Genomic DNA, 15,936 nt, shown 5'->3' with positions numbered 1-15,936 from the left:
ACCCACGTGACTGGGACTCAAATCCGGCCAAAATCCTGCTTGGAACTTGAACCCATGTGACTGGGACTGGAACTCAGCCAAAACCCATGATACCTGGTTTTAGGACCTAATGAAGCTAAGGTTCTTGATGTCTCAGTGCAGAAAGAATTCAGTGAGAGACAAGGTGATAGGTTAAGAAGGGGGTTTATTCAGATACAGAGAGAAACACACTCCACAGATGGAGTGTGGGCCATCGCTGAGGGTGAGTGCAGCCCTGAAGTTTTTATAGGCAGGGTAATTTCACATGCTAATGAGTGGGAGGATTATTCCAACTATCTTTGAGAAGGGGCAGAGATTTCCAGGATTTGGGCCACCGCCCGCTCTTTGGTCTTTACACAGTGCCTTGGAACTGTCATGGCACCTCCTGGGGTGTCGTTTCACTTGCTGATTCAAGATCAAGGTCTAGTCTTGTCTGCCAGCTTGGTCCCGTCTGATCCTAACTGGTTTATGTTGTGTCCTTGGGCTATGTCATTCTTTCAAAAGTCGGGCCCTGCCCCTTTCCCTCCTATTACTCTGAGTTCAGTTCAGTTGCTCAGTCGTGTCCAACTCTTTGCGACCTGATGGACTGCAGCACGCCAGGCCTCCCTGTCCATCACCAACTCCTAGAGTTTACTCAGACTCATGTCCATTAAGTCAGTGATGCCATCCAACCATCTCATCCTCTGTCGTCCCCTTCTCCAGCCTTCAATCTTTCCCAGCATCAGGGTCTTTTCCTATGAGTCAGTTCTTGGCATCAGGTGGTCAAACTATTGGAGTTTCAGCTTCAACATCAGTCCTTCCAATGAATAATCAGGACTGATTTCCTTTAGGATGGACTAGTTGGATCTCCTTGCAGTCCAAGGGACTGTTGCATTACTTCCTGCCAAAGACTTCACTTAATGCAACATACCACTTAATCCTCATACCAACTTTATTAGTGGATATTTATTTTCAACAGTCAGTTATCAGGTATATATTGACTATCTAGCAGCCTCTCAGGCCCAATGATAGCTTAGGATGAATGGTGTTGGATTTATGATCTCCAAGAAGATTTAGCTTCCAAATCAGGGACCAGGCTTGATTACTTAGAGCTTTTGTGTGGCAGAAGTTTCATGACAGTGAAAAAGGACAGAAAAAGCTTCTGATACAGACATCAGAAGGGCAATGGAGAGTGCCCCCCTCTCTAGTCTTAGCAAGGGAGACATATACTTTTTCAATTGGTTACAGTAAATCAAAAGAATTTCTCAAGGTTTTAAAGGTTTTAGCTGACCCACTCCCACAAAATACATTTTAAAATAACAGGATTAGAACTAACAGTAGAGAGATCTTACCAGGCCCTCTCCCACAATACACATTTTGAGATAATAGGATTAGTTAGAAGGTTCTTAAAAGGAAGAAATATGTCTTTGAGCAGGTTACACATGTATAGAGTTTAGTTTAGTCTTAGTACAGAGTTTAAGATGAGTTGTTTTGTTGTGTAATAATCAACTCTGGGGTCAAAGAAAAAATGTTTTATGTGACTAAGAATGAGGAATATAGAAAAAAAAATTGTCCTCTTTTCCTCCTCAAGATCCCCAGACCCCTTTCTCCTCCTCAGGGACCCTGGACTCCTTATCAACTTACCTAAGAATTAACTCTCTCACCAATGTCTTACAAATCGAATTACATTCTGTGCCCTTTGGAACCTGTTTTTCTTTCTCCTCTTATGTTTCCTGTTGCTTTCAATGGCTTTATTAAACCTCCAGTCATCCAGGCTTAAAAATCTCAAAGTTAATATAAATGCTCTCTCTTCCCCTACATCAAAAAATATATAATATTTACACTTATTTTCTTAATTGCTATCACCATTATCATTATTCCTTAGCCTCTCACTTCTTCCTGCAGTTATGGTGGCAGATTAAATGTTCATCTTTTGGAAGCTCAATTCTCAGCGAGGTATTCCTTTGCATAGAAATTTTCAGTGTCTCCTCACTGCTGGTAGGGTTAAGTCAAAAGGCCATAGCAAGGATCTATAGCAAAAGGCCATAGCAAGCATGACTGGTTCTTATTTTCTAACATAATTTCCCAGTATTCTTGTGGTAGGCATCAACTATAAAAAAAAATCTTGACATATCTTGAAGCATCAGGGAGGGTCAGTCTTATATAAGGGTGGAATTGACTCTACCTATGGCAAATTTTAACCTTAACATTTAATTAATTTATGTCAACATTTCAGTAAAGCCACCCCAGATAGTAATTTACCCTAGAGCCAAGACTGATAAAACATATTACAGAAACTGTACCATCTTTATTTTTACACTTTAACTTTTCAAAAAGAATTTGGGGTTTCTTTGAACAAAACCACTGTGCACTTTTGTAAAACTCTGTTCATTGCACCCTAAAGTAGATATACACATATAATACAATTGGAGAAGATCCAGACAAAACATTTCCCATATGAAGACAGAACAATCAGCCAGAAGTTCTTCAATCAGGAAGGGGGAAAATGGTAAAGTGTTTGGATTATAGTGTTTAATGTCCAATGACAGATGAATGGATAAAGAAGATGTGATACGTATATTGTGTGCTTAGTCATGTCTGACTCTTTGTGACCCCATGGACTGTAGCCCACCAGGCTTCTCTGTCCATGGCATTTTCCAGGCAAGAATACTGGAGTGGGTTGCCATTTCCTCCTTCAAGAGCTGTTCCCAACCCAGGGATCAAACCCACGTCTCCAGTGTCTCCTGTATTGGCAGGCAGATTCTTTACCACTGAGCTACCTAGGAAGGTGTTTCTGCCATGAATAAACTGCTTGTTTATTGTCTTTGCCCCTCAGCCTCAATGTGTGTGTGTGTGTGTGTGTGTGTGTGTGTGTTTGTAATTTTCCATGGTGTTTTGTGTTTCTTGCCCAAATTCTTTTGGATAAGTTGAATAAGAACCTGGACTTTTGGTAAAGTCTTTCTGGTATCAATTCTCTCAATATATGAGCAGTCTGAGTATGAAAAAACGTTTGGTAGATCTAAGCATGAGCTGCAATCTACATGTAGTTCAACATCTTATGAGTAGAAGTGGGATTTTGTTTTGTTATTCCCTTGTTTCTTCGCCTGATTGTCTTGGTGGGGTGTGTAGACAGAGGCAACTAAACATCAAGGCTATACAATTAGCACAGTGCAAGGATAGGTTCAGAGGTTCAGGATTTTGTTACTGTATTATTGAAGCTAGTACTTTTAACTTGCACTCATGATACCATTACAATTTTACTTTCCAGTAGAAGAAAGGAATATTCTTTTTTCAAGATATCTTCATAATCTTGAAATATTAAGTTCTGAGTGACAAATCTGTTCATTAGTATATCAGTTTCTATCATGTAGCCCATTCAGTTGATAATGAAGCATAATTAGAACTGTTGGAGTGAACATTTAGAGATCCTAAAATGCATATTATGCTTTTAATAAAGTAGAATTATCCAATATTCACATTTTTTTTCAAATTCTAACATGCCCAAGGCTGTCAGATATAATCATTTTTACAATTTGACATGGATTCTGGCTCAGGTCATTTTTCAGTGGAAACTTCAGAGAGAAATAAAATGTCTTGGAAAGATGACACATCTGTATAACATAGGATATATTAAAAATGATTTCAAAAGGATGATTATATTCTTTCGAGGGACCTTGATGTCAGTATATCTTCAAAGCAAAAACACATCTGAAAATTTAATAGTTAGTTCACTATGTAGTCACCACTTGAATTCTGTAGTACTTTTCAATTTATTCCTTTAGAGAATGGCTTTTGCCATAACTCTCTGCCTCTGTTGCAAACAAACTGGACTGAAAAATAGTGTATTCTAAGCATAACATTTTCTCCTCTATAGCCCAGGCCTATTTCTTCAAGGACAGTATAGTCTTGCAGAAATATTACCATACTAGGTGGTATTTATCTAGCTTAGAAAGGGTGGATTCATTTAATTAGATATTATTTCAAGTTAAATTTCAGGTCACCCAACTCAGTTGAACTATACTATTTCTAAGAATATAGAAACTGTTACCAAATAGGGAGAGTCAAAGAGGACCTTTCCTCATGGGCCTCAGTTCTTGGTAAGGACATAAATAAGAATCTAAGGTCTTACATGTTGCAAAAACAAGATTATTAAACAAAGAACAGAAGGAACACCTCAAGGGAGAGGTGGGCCAGGCCAAGAAAGACACTGGTACCGGAAAGACGAGGTAGGGGGATTTCAAGACAGGACTTCTACATATTCATCTAGATGGGTGGGGATTGACAGTTTTGAGTGACAGTTGCAAGTTACATAACGACAGGATGTATTGCATATTTCTTTCCCATAATTTACTTTGTAGTGATAAGATGTATGTATATATAGAATATTTATGAATCCTTAAGGCTCCTGGCTACCTAAGATCAATTGAGGACACAGCTGTGCATCAAGGGCACGTTTGCTGGAGTTGAAGTCGCTTTGGTTAATTTGTAGTCACTGTGAACCTAGGGACTGTGGAAGTTGGAAAAGTCTCTTTGGGTTTTTTTTTTTTTTTGTAGCATATCTGTGAGCTCTCATGGGCCACACTCGGACACATCTAGGGTGGGGTTTAGAGATGAGGTTGAAGCATTTTTTGGCTAGGGAACACATGGTTGCTCATGCCTAACTTCCTACCTAACAGAAACCAGAGTTGCAATCTCTCTCTGTCTCTGTCTCTCATACACACACACACACACACATAAACACACACATGCACACAGATAAAACCTTTGTATTTTTCCATGTATGGCTCTTCCTTCCTGACTTTTGCCAGAGTAAGAGAACTCTTTTAACTTGAAAAATGGGAATGAGTTTCTGTTCTAAGATATTACAGAAAAATAAGAAACAACACTTTGTTTCCTCTTGAGACCCTGTTTTCAACCCTGATTGTACATTACAATTATCTGAGGAAATCAATTTAAAATACTGATGCATGGGCTTTATCTCAGTCCAGTTGAATCATAATCTCTGGAAGTGGGGTTCAGGTGCTAGTTCCTCTTTAATATCATAATTCCTGTTTAATAAATTCACATTATTAATGGACTTCGTATGTCTCTACCAGGATGAGTCTAGTTTCTGGAATTCTACCATTCACAACTTGCTGGAATAAAGTTCATATTGCCTCATCAATAAATGTTTAAAGTATGCACTCTTTCTCAAAGATAAAATATTTGAAGTATTTATTCTAGCCATTATCTTTATTATAATTTCTTGAAAAGAATGATGCCAAACAAATGTTCCTTGAAATGATACTCAAAATAATTTTGTGGTTATGTTAACTTGCAATGAGGGAGAGGTCTGGAATGCTGCAAGTTATTTGCACAGAAAAAAGACAGGTTGCATACATTCTGTCTTGTTTAAACTAATCTCATTCACTCTGTATGTATACTTACATTGTCAAGGTCAAATCTGAAAGAGATCATTTATTCTCTCTTATACACCTGTTAATTTCCATGTATCCATGCATTCTCTTGATATTTTTTAAATGAATAATCACTTTCTCTAAACCTGCAGTTAGTGTTTAGGGTGATAAAAATGGTCAATCGTAAAGCAATGAAGTAGCTGGAAGAAATGCTAAGCTTATAAGTTTTACCCTGCCTTTTCATAAAAGTTAATAAAGCTACCAAGGGAGAGGATATGCAGATGTGGAAATGTTGTAAACTCTAGAGTAAGATAAACCTGCCTTTAAATCTCCTGTTTTTCACTCACACCCACAGCAAGTGCACTGGCAAGTCTGAATCTCACCATCCCTGGAGTTATAATAGAGGACAGGGAGGCCAGGCATGCTGCAGTTTATGGGGTCACAAAGTGTTGGACATGAAAGTGTGACTGAATGACAACAAAATTGTACAATATGTATTTAAGATTTACAGCTTGATGATCTGATATATTGTACATACTGTGAAATGATCACCACAGTCAAGCTAATTCATGCATCCCTCACCTCACACAGTTGCTATTTCATCCTTCCTTTTTTCTTCTTTCTTTTTCTTTCCTTTCTTCCTTCCAGAATAGTTAAGATCTACCCCCTTATCAAATCCCAAGTATACAATACACTCTTGTGGTGACTATAGTCACCATGCTGTACATTAGATCTCCAGGATTGATTCCTCTTGAATAACTGAAGCTTTTTGCCCTTTGATGATTCTATTTCCCTCTCTCCCTGCCCCAAGCAGCCCCCGTCCCCTGTGTCTATAAATGTAACTACTTTAGATTCCACATATAAGTGAGATTGTTGCCAAAAGTGGGGTCTGTTTGCTCATGGCTCTAAAGCCAATAAAGAGGCAAGGTTGATGGAAGGGAAAGTTGGCTTCAATTTGGATGCCAGCAACTGAGGCAGGGGAGGGGGAGCAGGATGGGCTCTTATTCAAAGGCTGATTCCATCCCCTGACTCGGGCAAGAGCTTTTATAGATGGCGGGAGGGGGTTACCTGCAGAAACAGCACAATCAGCTCTGACGGTCATCTTGAAACGGTCATGTGGTGGTCTGATCAGCATCTTGATTGTTTTAAGTGCAGTTAGTCTTCAGTTCCAAGGCTGTTTTTTCCATTTCCTTGAGGCCAATTCTTGGAATTGTGTGTTTATGTCACAGCTACCGTTTGGTCATCGAGTTGTTAACTTCTTCCACCCGGTAGGGTTTTCAGTATCTACAAGACGACTCATGGGGTATGGCTCCAAATATTATCTATAGCCTTTGAGAAGGAACTTAAGGTCCTTAACTATGCTTAATGACTAAGTTATCATTTTTTGGTCCCTTTTGACTGGTTTCCTTTGTTTCTGCATTTTCTTACTTGAGAGACATGAGAGGCAAAGACCATAGGGTCCTGCTCAGTTTCAAGATCACTATTTATCTCTCTGTTTGGATTATTTCACTTAGCATAATGTTCTCCAGGCTCATCAATGTTCACAAAGTGAAGAATTTTCTTCTTTTTCAAGGCTGAAATACTTTTTAAAGTATAAACCTTCCACTTGCTTCTTATTGTAATTAGAATCAATTCCACATGCCTTATCCTAGCACTAAAGTGTTATCATCTTCTATTTTCCCCCCTTCTCATGTACTCGTCATTCACACAACTGTCCCTGGAACAGGCTATGCTGGTTCTCATCCATGGTTTTTGTGTAGATAATTCCAGAACAAGGGCTTAAGTCATGCCTTCATCAGGATATGACAAAGATAATATTTTGCAATTCTGTTACTTCATCTCTGAAGCTTTTTTCCTTTTCTTTCATGAGATCATGAGAAACTCATTGAAACTATCTAGAAATTATTCTCGGCTATCTAAACTGGGAGAGTGGTGTTACTCATTGTAAGCATTTAAAGATTATTAAATTAAATAAATATTAATCAAGTTAATGAACTTCCCATTAGAACTAAGATTATAACCATTATCAAGCATGTGTAATATGCCAGACACTATGCCAAATACTCTAAAAGATAAAAAAGTAAATGAGAATAAAACAGACTTTGCTCTTAATTTTTCATCTGGAAAGAGGATAATGCAACTATAATTATAATGCTGCTACTAAGCAGAATATGTGTCATGAGAACTGGAATTTAAGGGCTAGGGGTTTTACAAATAGCAGGTGTAATAGGTCTGACTCCCAGTGCAAGCAACGGTGGTTTAACAATTCACACATCTGTTCCCCAATCTGTTAGACTTGTTTCTCTCTAATCTAATTGAAATAAAAGTTAGGTTTGGGAATCAGGGAATTGAGGAATACTTCATGAGGGAACTGGCATTTGAGCTGGACCTGTAAAATGAGAGAGATAATTGAATGTGTTGTTATTTTTCTCTTTCTTAATTTGGTCATGGTTTCACTAAGTAAATAAAATGAATTTTTTGATTTTGTAGAATTATGTTTTCCAAATATTAATGATTGAATGGCAGTATTCCAATTTTTTAAAGGAAAATAGGACTCTAGTCTCTGAAGTGGGAAGGACCTTGGACAAGCAAAGTGACCTCTCTAAGCCTTCCTTCCCTTCTCTGAGAAATATTGAATTTGTATGACTGTTTAAAAGGTTAGAGGGAATTATGCACACTATCTGACATATTTGAAGTGAAGTCGCTCAGTCATGTCTGACTCTTTGCGACCCCATGGACTGTAGTCTACTAGGCTTCTCCGTCCATGGGATTTTCCAGGCAAGAGTACTGGAGTGGGTTGCCATTTATGCTTAATTAATGCTAGCTCCCACTTTTGCTTTTCAATAACCCAAGAAACTATATGTTAGAGAAAATAGGCAGAATTGTGGAATAGTTAAAAGTACATAATCTGCAATTAGATTGCTTTGATCAGATGTCCTTTTTGTTTGAACTCTGGTTCTGCCACTTCAATTGCTTTGTGATTTTTGAGTAAGTAACTTAACATTCACTTTGCCTCTTTTCCTTCACCTGTTAATTAAGGGTTATAATATATCCTATCTCAGAGGGATATTATGGGGATTACCTCAGATAATTCATATAAAGTGCCTGGTATGTAGTAAAAAAAATTCATTTTTATAATAGTAATTATTATTTATACCATTAACTTAGGCTTCCCTGGTGGCTCAGATGGTTAAGAATCTGCCTGCAATGCAGGAGACCTGGGTTTGATTCCTGGGTTGGAAAGATCCACTAGAGAAGGGAATGGCTACTCGCTCCAGTATTCTTGCTTGGAGAATCACATGGATAGAGGAGCCTGGTGGGCTACAGTCTGTGAGATCACAAACAGTTGGACACAACTGAGTGAATAACATGTTAACTTTCACTTTCATGCCATTAATGCTAAAAGAAGTTAATGCTAAAAGGATGATCTACAGTATATGATAGAGCAACACATACTAGGTAAACAAGTAAATAGACTCGGCTAATCACATATATAGTTCTGAAGTGCTATTTTGAAGCACCTGCCATTTGATATTCTCATTTTATTTGGTCATCGTACCAGTGTTTGCTTTTGACAGTAGTTATGGTTCATGATTCGTTATGATCTGTGTTTATCTCTGAGTTTTAAAATATGGTGAGAGAGATCAAATTCAGGAAGTGATGGAAGCTTGGGTCTCTATTTGTAACAGCTAAGAAAGATGAGTGCAAAGGAAAAATAACTTTGTTAGAGGGAATGCCTTCAGAGGTCCTAAAGAGTTAAGGTTAGAACTTTGCTTATAGAGCCGGCAGAAATAGAGGCAAGATTGTTGCCAATAAGAATTTCCTGCTTGAATATTTCTGCTTAAATTGTGTTATATTAGTTGACTGATTGCTTTTCCCGAGCTCAGATTCAGGTCCTAAGTATAGAAGAACAATTTTAGTGAAATATTTATATGTAAAATCCCTTTATGAAAAATATTTTACTTTTATATAATTATCATTCTTTGCTGGCTTATTTAAAATAGTGTATAGTTTGAAAATTCTGGCCCTGAAATTTATATTCCCTAAATATGCATGAAAAATTACTTGGTCCACCTCAGTAAGAAATGAGGTTTATTGATTTAATTTTCCCTCAGCCAGCAAGATAAGCAGAAAAACTGTCACTGGCAGAATTTTGGAAGAGAAAGTTATTATACCCTCTGCATTTAACTTCCTAGTATAAATTTCATATGTAAATGGGACCTGGCAAAGATCTGCCTGTTTGTCCAGGGAAGGGGAGAGCTACGTTGCTCACTTCAGAACCCAAATAGGCCACAGGCTTATCGTGCATGCCTCAAATTACCTCCTTGGTCTTCTTTTCATGCCTTGTATGTTCTAGCCAAGTTAGTGACAGCACTCTTGTTGCATTTTTATTTCCCCAGATCTTTTATTCTGCATGCACAATCATCTCCATCTGCAGAGTATCACCTCCATGTCCACATAGCCAAATCTAACTTGGCATCTAATCTCAGTTCAAATGCAACTCATCCTTTCAAATCTTTTCTAAAGTTTTCAAGGTATGATTCCATACTTTAAAAAATAAAAATCTCCTTACTCTTCTTAAGTACTTATAATATGGCATTTTATTCAACAAATATTTACTGTGTGTGTACGGTGTGCCCAAACCTCTGCATTAGCAATATTTGGGGGGTTAAAATGACCAGAAATCCTTGTAAACTGAATAAATAAGCTTATGTTGCATATTAGATAGTAAAAAGTGCTAAAGAACAGAGTGCAGAGAGAGAGGGGAATAGGAGGTGGGAAGACAGCAATTTTATGTGGTCAGAAGAGTCCTGACAGAAAAAGAGACACAAAGAGTAAAGGCCTGAAGCATGACATGCAGACATTTAGGAGGAGACATTTAGGCTGAGGAGAGTGTAAGAATGGGGACTCTGTGGGGGACCACTGCTTATGATTGTCAGCAGGTTAGGATCAGAGTGAGAAAGAGGGAAAGGTAGGATGAGAAGTCACAGAGATGAGGAGTTGGGAGTTTTAACAGCGTGTGAGTAAAAGTAGGCAGAGTGTATAGATTGTTATAATGACTGATGTTTTCTCAGTGTAGATGATAAACTATTGAAGTGTTTTGCTTACCACAGTTGTTGTTCAGTCACTCAGCATGTCCAGCTCTTTGCAACCCCATGGACTGCAGCACGCCAGGCTTCCCTGTCCCTCACCATCTCCTGGAGCTTGCTCGAACTCATGTCCATTGAGTCAGTGATGCCATCCAACCATCTCATCCTCTGTTGTCCCCTTCTCCTCCTGCCTTCAGTCTTTCCCAGCATCAGGGTCTTTTCTAATGAGTCAACTCTTCACGTCAGGTAGCCAAAGTATTGTAGCTTCAGCTTTAGCATCAGACTTTCTAATGAGTATTCAGGAAAATATTCTATATTTTAATAGAAGCAACAATGAAGCAGTGAGAATGTGGGTTCTAGAAATATTTTGAAGATAGAACTTATGGTGACTATTGAAAGATTGGAGATCAGAAGCAAAAGAAGAGCAGGTGTGACTCCAAGACCTGTGACCTGAAGAGTAACTGGAAACAAGAGGCTGCCTTTATTTGAAATGGAGAAAGCTATAAAAAAGGAGGAGGAATTGGAGTACCTCCAACATTTTCTTGTCCCTGATGGTCGTTTTGGCTATGCAGGTTCTCTTGTGATTCCATACAAATTGTAGATTATTTTTCTATTTCTCTGAAAAATGCCAGAGGAATTTTGATAGGGATTGCATTGAATCTCCAAATTGCTTTGGGTAGTATAAACATTCTAACAATATTAACTGTCCCAATCTGTGGACATGGAATGTGTCTTTTTCAGTTTCTTTCATGAATGTCTTATAATTTTCAGTGTATAGATTTTTTAACCTACTTGTTTGATTTGATTCCTAAGTGTTTTATTCTTTAAGATACTCTTGCAAATGGGATTGTTTTCTTGATTTCACTTTCTGGTGGTTTATTGTTAGTGTATAGATATACAAATGATTTTTGCACTTTGATTTTGTATCCTGCAACTTTACTGAATTCTTTTATTAGTTCTAATAGTTTTTGGTTGCATTTCTAGGCTTTTTGTATTCTTGGTATCTTGCCATCTGCAACAGACTATTTTACTTCTTCTTTTTCAATTTGGATAAATTGCATTTATTTTTCTTGCCTAATTGCTCTGGCTGGAACTTCCAGTATTATAGTAAATAGAAGCAGAGAGAGTGACCAACTTGGTCTTATTTCAGGTCTTGGAGGAAAAACTTTTAGCTTTTTACTAATAAGTATGATGTTAGCTGTGGTCTTGTGATATATAACCTTTATTATGTTATTACATCACATATGGCCTATCTTATTGAGTTTTAATCATGTATGGATGTTGGATTTTGTCAGATTTTTTTCCTGAGTCTATTGAGGTGATCAAGTGATTTTCTTTTACCCTTCATTTTGTTTGTATGGTGTGTCACACTTGTGGATTTGCATATACTGAAACTTCCTTGCATCTCTGGGATAAATCCCAATTGACAGTGGTGTATGATCCTTTTAATGCATTGTTGAATTTGGGTTGCTCATATTTTTGAGCATTTTTGTATCTGTGTTCATCAGAAATGCTGCTGCTGCTGCTAAGTTGCTTCAGTTGTGTTCGAATCTGTCCGACCCCATAGACTGCAGCCCACTAGGCTCCTCTGTCCCTGGGATTCTCCAGGCAAGAACACTGGAGTGGGTTGCCATTGCCTTCTCCAATGCATGAAAGTGAAAACTGAAAGTGAAGTCACTTAGTTGTGTCCGACTCTTCACTACCCCATGGACTGCAGCCTACCAGGCGCCTCTGTCCATGGGATTTTCCAGGCAAGAGTACTAGAGTGGGTTGCCATTGCCTTCTCCATCATCAGAAATAATGGTTTGTAATTTTCCTTTCTTACAATGTTCTTTTCTGGTTTTGGTATTAGAGTAATGCTGACCTCTTAAGTTAAATTTGAAACTGTTCTATCCTCTTTGGTCTTTTGGAAGAGTTTGAAAAGGATTAATTTTGATTCTTTAAATGTTTGGTAGAATTCATCAGTGAAGTCATCTGGTCCTGGATTTTCACTGCTAACTCAATCTTCTCACTACTAAATTATCAGTTTAGATTTTCTATTTCTTCATGTTTTAGCCTTGGTAATTTATGTGTTTTTTAGGAATGCATCCACTTCTTTTAAGTTATTTGATTTGTTGATGTGAATTGTTCTTAGTAGTTTCTCACGATCCTTGTATTTCTTAGTTATAAGTTGAACTGTCTCCTCTTTCATTTCTGATTTTATTTAAATCTTTTTTCTTCCTCATTTGTCTAGTTAAACATTTGTCAATTTGTTTGTCTTCTCTTAAAAATATCACGGTAATCCAAGTCTATACCCTGACCAGTAACGCTGAAGAAGTTGAAGTTGAACAGTTCTATGAAGACCTACAAGACCTTTTAGAACTAACATCAAAAAAAGATGTCCTTTTCATTACAGGGGACTGGAATGCAAAAGTAGGAAGTCAAGAAACACCTGGAGTAACAGGCAAATTTGGCCTTGGAGTACAGAATGAAGCAGGGCAAAGGCTAATAGAGTTTTGCCAAGAGAACGCACTGATCATAGCAAACACCCTCTTCCAACAACACAAGAGAAGACTCTTCACATGGACATCACCAGATGGTCAACACCAAAATCAGACTGATTATATTCTTTGCAGTCAAAGATGGAGAAGCTCTATACAGTCAGCAAAAAACAAGACCAGGAGCTGACTGTGGCTCAGATCATGAACTCCTTAGTGCCAAATTCAGACTTAAATTGAAGAAAGTGGGGAATGCCACTAGACCATTGAGGTATGACCTAAATCAAATCTCTAATGATTATACAGTGGAAGTGAGAAATAGATTTAAGGGACTAGATCTGATAGACAGAGTGCCTGATGAGCTATGTATGGAGGTTCATGACATTGTACAGGAGACAGGAATCAAGACCATCCCCAAGAAAAAGAAATGCAAAAAAGCAAAATGGCTGTCTGAGGAGGCCTTACAAATAGCTGTGAAAAGAAGAGAAGCAAAAAGCAAAGGAGAAAAGGAAAGATATTCCCATTTGAATGCAGAGTTCCAAAGAATAGCAAGGAGAGATAAGAAAGCCTTCCTCAGTGATCAGTGCAAAGAAATAGAGGAAAACAATAGAATAGGAAAGACTAGAGATCTCTTCAAGAAAATTAGAGATACCAAAGGAATATTTCATGCAAAGATGGGCTCAATAAAGGATAGAAATGGTATGGACCTAACAGAAGCAGAAGATATTAAGAAGAGATGACAAGAATACACAGAAGAACTGTACAAAAAAGATCTTCATGACCCAGATAATCACGATGGTGTGATCACTCAACTAGAGCCAGACATCCTGGAATGTGAAGTCAAGTGGGCCTTAGGAAACAACGCTTTGAACAAAGCTAGTGGAGGTGATGGAATTCCAGTTGAGCTATTTCAAATCCTGAAAGATGATGCTGTGAAAGTGCTGCACTCAATATTTAAGCAAATTTGGAAAACCCAGCAGTGGTCAAAGGACTGGAAAAGGTCAGTTTTCATTCCAATCCCAAAGAAAGGCAATGCCAAAGAATGCTCAAACTACTGCACAATTGCACTCATCTCACACGCTAGTAAAGTAATGCTCAAAATTCTCCAAGCAGGCTTCAGCAATATGTGAACCATGAACTTCCAGATGTTCAAGCTGGTTTTAGAAAAGGCAGAGGAACCAGAGATCAAATTGCCAATATCCGCTGGATCACCGAAAAAGCAAGAGATCTCCAGAAAGACATTTATTTCTGCATTATTGACTGTGCCAAAGCCTTTGACTGTGTGGATCACAATAAACTGTGGAAAATTCTGAAAGAGATGGGAATACCAGACCACCTGACCTGCCTCTTGAGAAACCTGTGTGCAGGTCAGGAAGCAACAGTTAGAACTGGACATGGAACAACAGACTGGTTCCAAATAGGAAAAGGAGTACTTCAAGGCTGTATATTGTCACCCTGCTTATTTAACTTATATGCAGAATACATCATGAGAAACGCTGGGCTGGAGGAAGCACAAGCTTGAATCAAGATTGGGGGAGAAATATCAATAACCTCAGATATGCAGATGACACCACCTTTATGGCAGAAAGTGAAGAAGATCTAAAGAGCCTCTTGATGAAAGTGAAAGAGGAGAGTGAAAAAGTTGGATTAAAACTCAGCATTCAGAAAACTAAGATCATGGCATCTGGTCCCATCACATCATGGGAAATAGATAGGGAAACAGTGGAAACACTGCAGATGGTGATTGCAGCCATGGAATTAAAAGACACCTACTCCTTGGAAGGAAAGTTATGACCAACCTAGACAGCATATTAAAAAGTAGAGACATTACGTTGTCAACAAAGGTCCATCTAGTCAAGCCTATGGTATTTCCAGTAGTCATGTATGGATGTGAGAGTTGGACTATAAAGAAAGTTGAGCACTGAAGAATTGATGCTTTTGAATTGTGGTGTTGGAGAAGACTCTTGAGAGTCCCTTGGACTGCAAGGAGATCCAACCAGTCCATCCTAAAGGAGATCAGTCCTGGGTGTTCATTGGAAGGACTGATGCTGAAGCTGAAACTCCAATACTTTGGCCACTTGATGCAAAGAACTGACTCATTTGAAAAGACCCTGATGCTGGGAAGGATTGAGGGCAGGAGGAGAGGGGGACGACAGAGGATGATATGGTTGGATGGCATCACCGACTCAATGGACATGAGTCTGAGTAAGCTCTGGGAGTTGTTGATGGACAGGGAGGCCTGACGTGCTCAGTCCATGGGGTTGCAAAGATTCAGACAGGGGTGAGTGACTGAACTGAACTGATAGTTATTTAATACTTTTGTTTTTAATCCTTATATTATAGTTATGAATGGTTTATCCACCACCATTACAATATTAGAACATTCTGAATATAACTCTCTCCTAGGTTTACTAATGAGTTTTATACTTTTGTATATTTTCATAATACCAATTAGTAACTTTGCGCAGTGGCAGTATCGTAGCCAATGAGGTTTATCCGAGGCGTGATTATTGCTAATTGAAAACTTTTCCCATATTACCAATTAGTGCTCTTTTTGTAAAAACTGGGAGAGGTGGTTATTTTATCTACTGTGCAGAAACCAACAAAGAAAGTCAAGGAAAATGGAGAAACAGAGGAATATGTACCAAGAAAAGAACTAGATAAATCTTCACAAACCCATCTTAATAAAACAGAGATAAGTATTTAACCTTATAGAGAGTTATGTAGAAGACAAACTTCTTCAATTAGCCCCCTTGAGCTCCTGGTTGCATCTCAAATCTCTGTGATAATCCAAGCTGCCACCTTTGCTGTTAGTGGCTTCATGTGCTTGAAGGTGTGCCAGGATCTATCAGTATTTCTAGGGGAGGATTGTAGTCAACACCTAAATGCAGGCTGTCTAGAACCCAGACCTTCAGGAAGCAACTGGGATAGTATGTTGTAAAACTTCTAGGGAGAATGGAATTCAGACATTTTCAC

The 15,936-nt window shown here is 38.3% G+C and overlaps 1 pseudogene; it reads left to right on the top strand.

Moving 5' to 3' along the window:
- The first annotated feature begins 15,416 nt into the window (after positions 1-15,416).
- On the top strand, positions 15,417-15,523 carry LOC122422954 (annotated as a pseudogene).
- Positions 15,524-15,936: the final 413 nt, after the last annotated feature.

The sequence above is a fragment of the Cervus canadensis genome, chromosome 20 (assembly GCF_019320065.1).
Source record: "Cervus canadensis isolate Bull #8, Minnesota chromosome 20, ASM1932006v1, whole genome shotgun sequence".
Classification (NCBI taxonomy): Eukaryota; Metazoa; Chordata; class Mammalia; order Artiodactyla; family Cervidae; genus Cervus; species Cervus canadensis.
The sequence above is the reverse complement of the archived record's forward strand: the minus strand, read 5'-3'. Positions and strand labels throughout refer to the sequence as shown.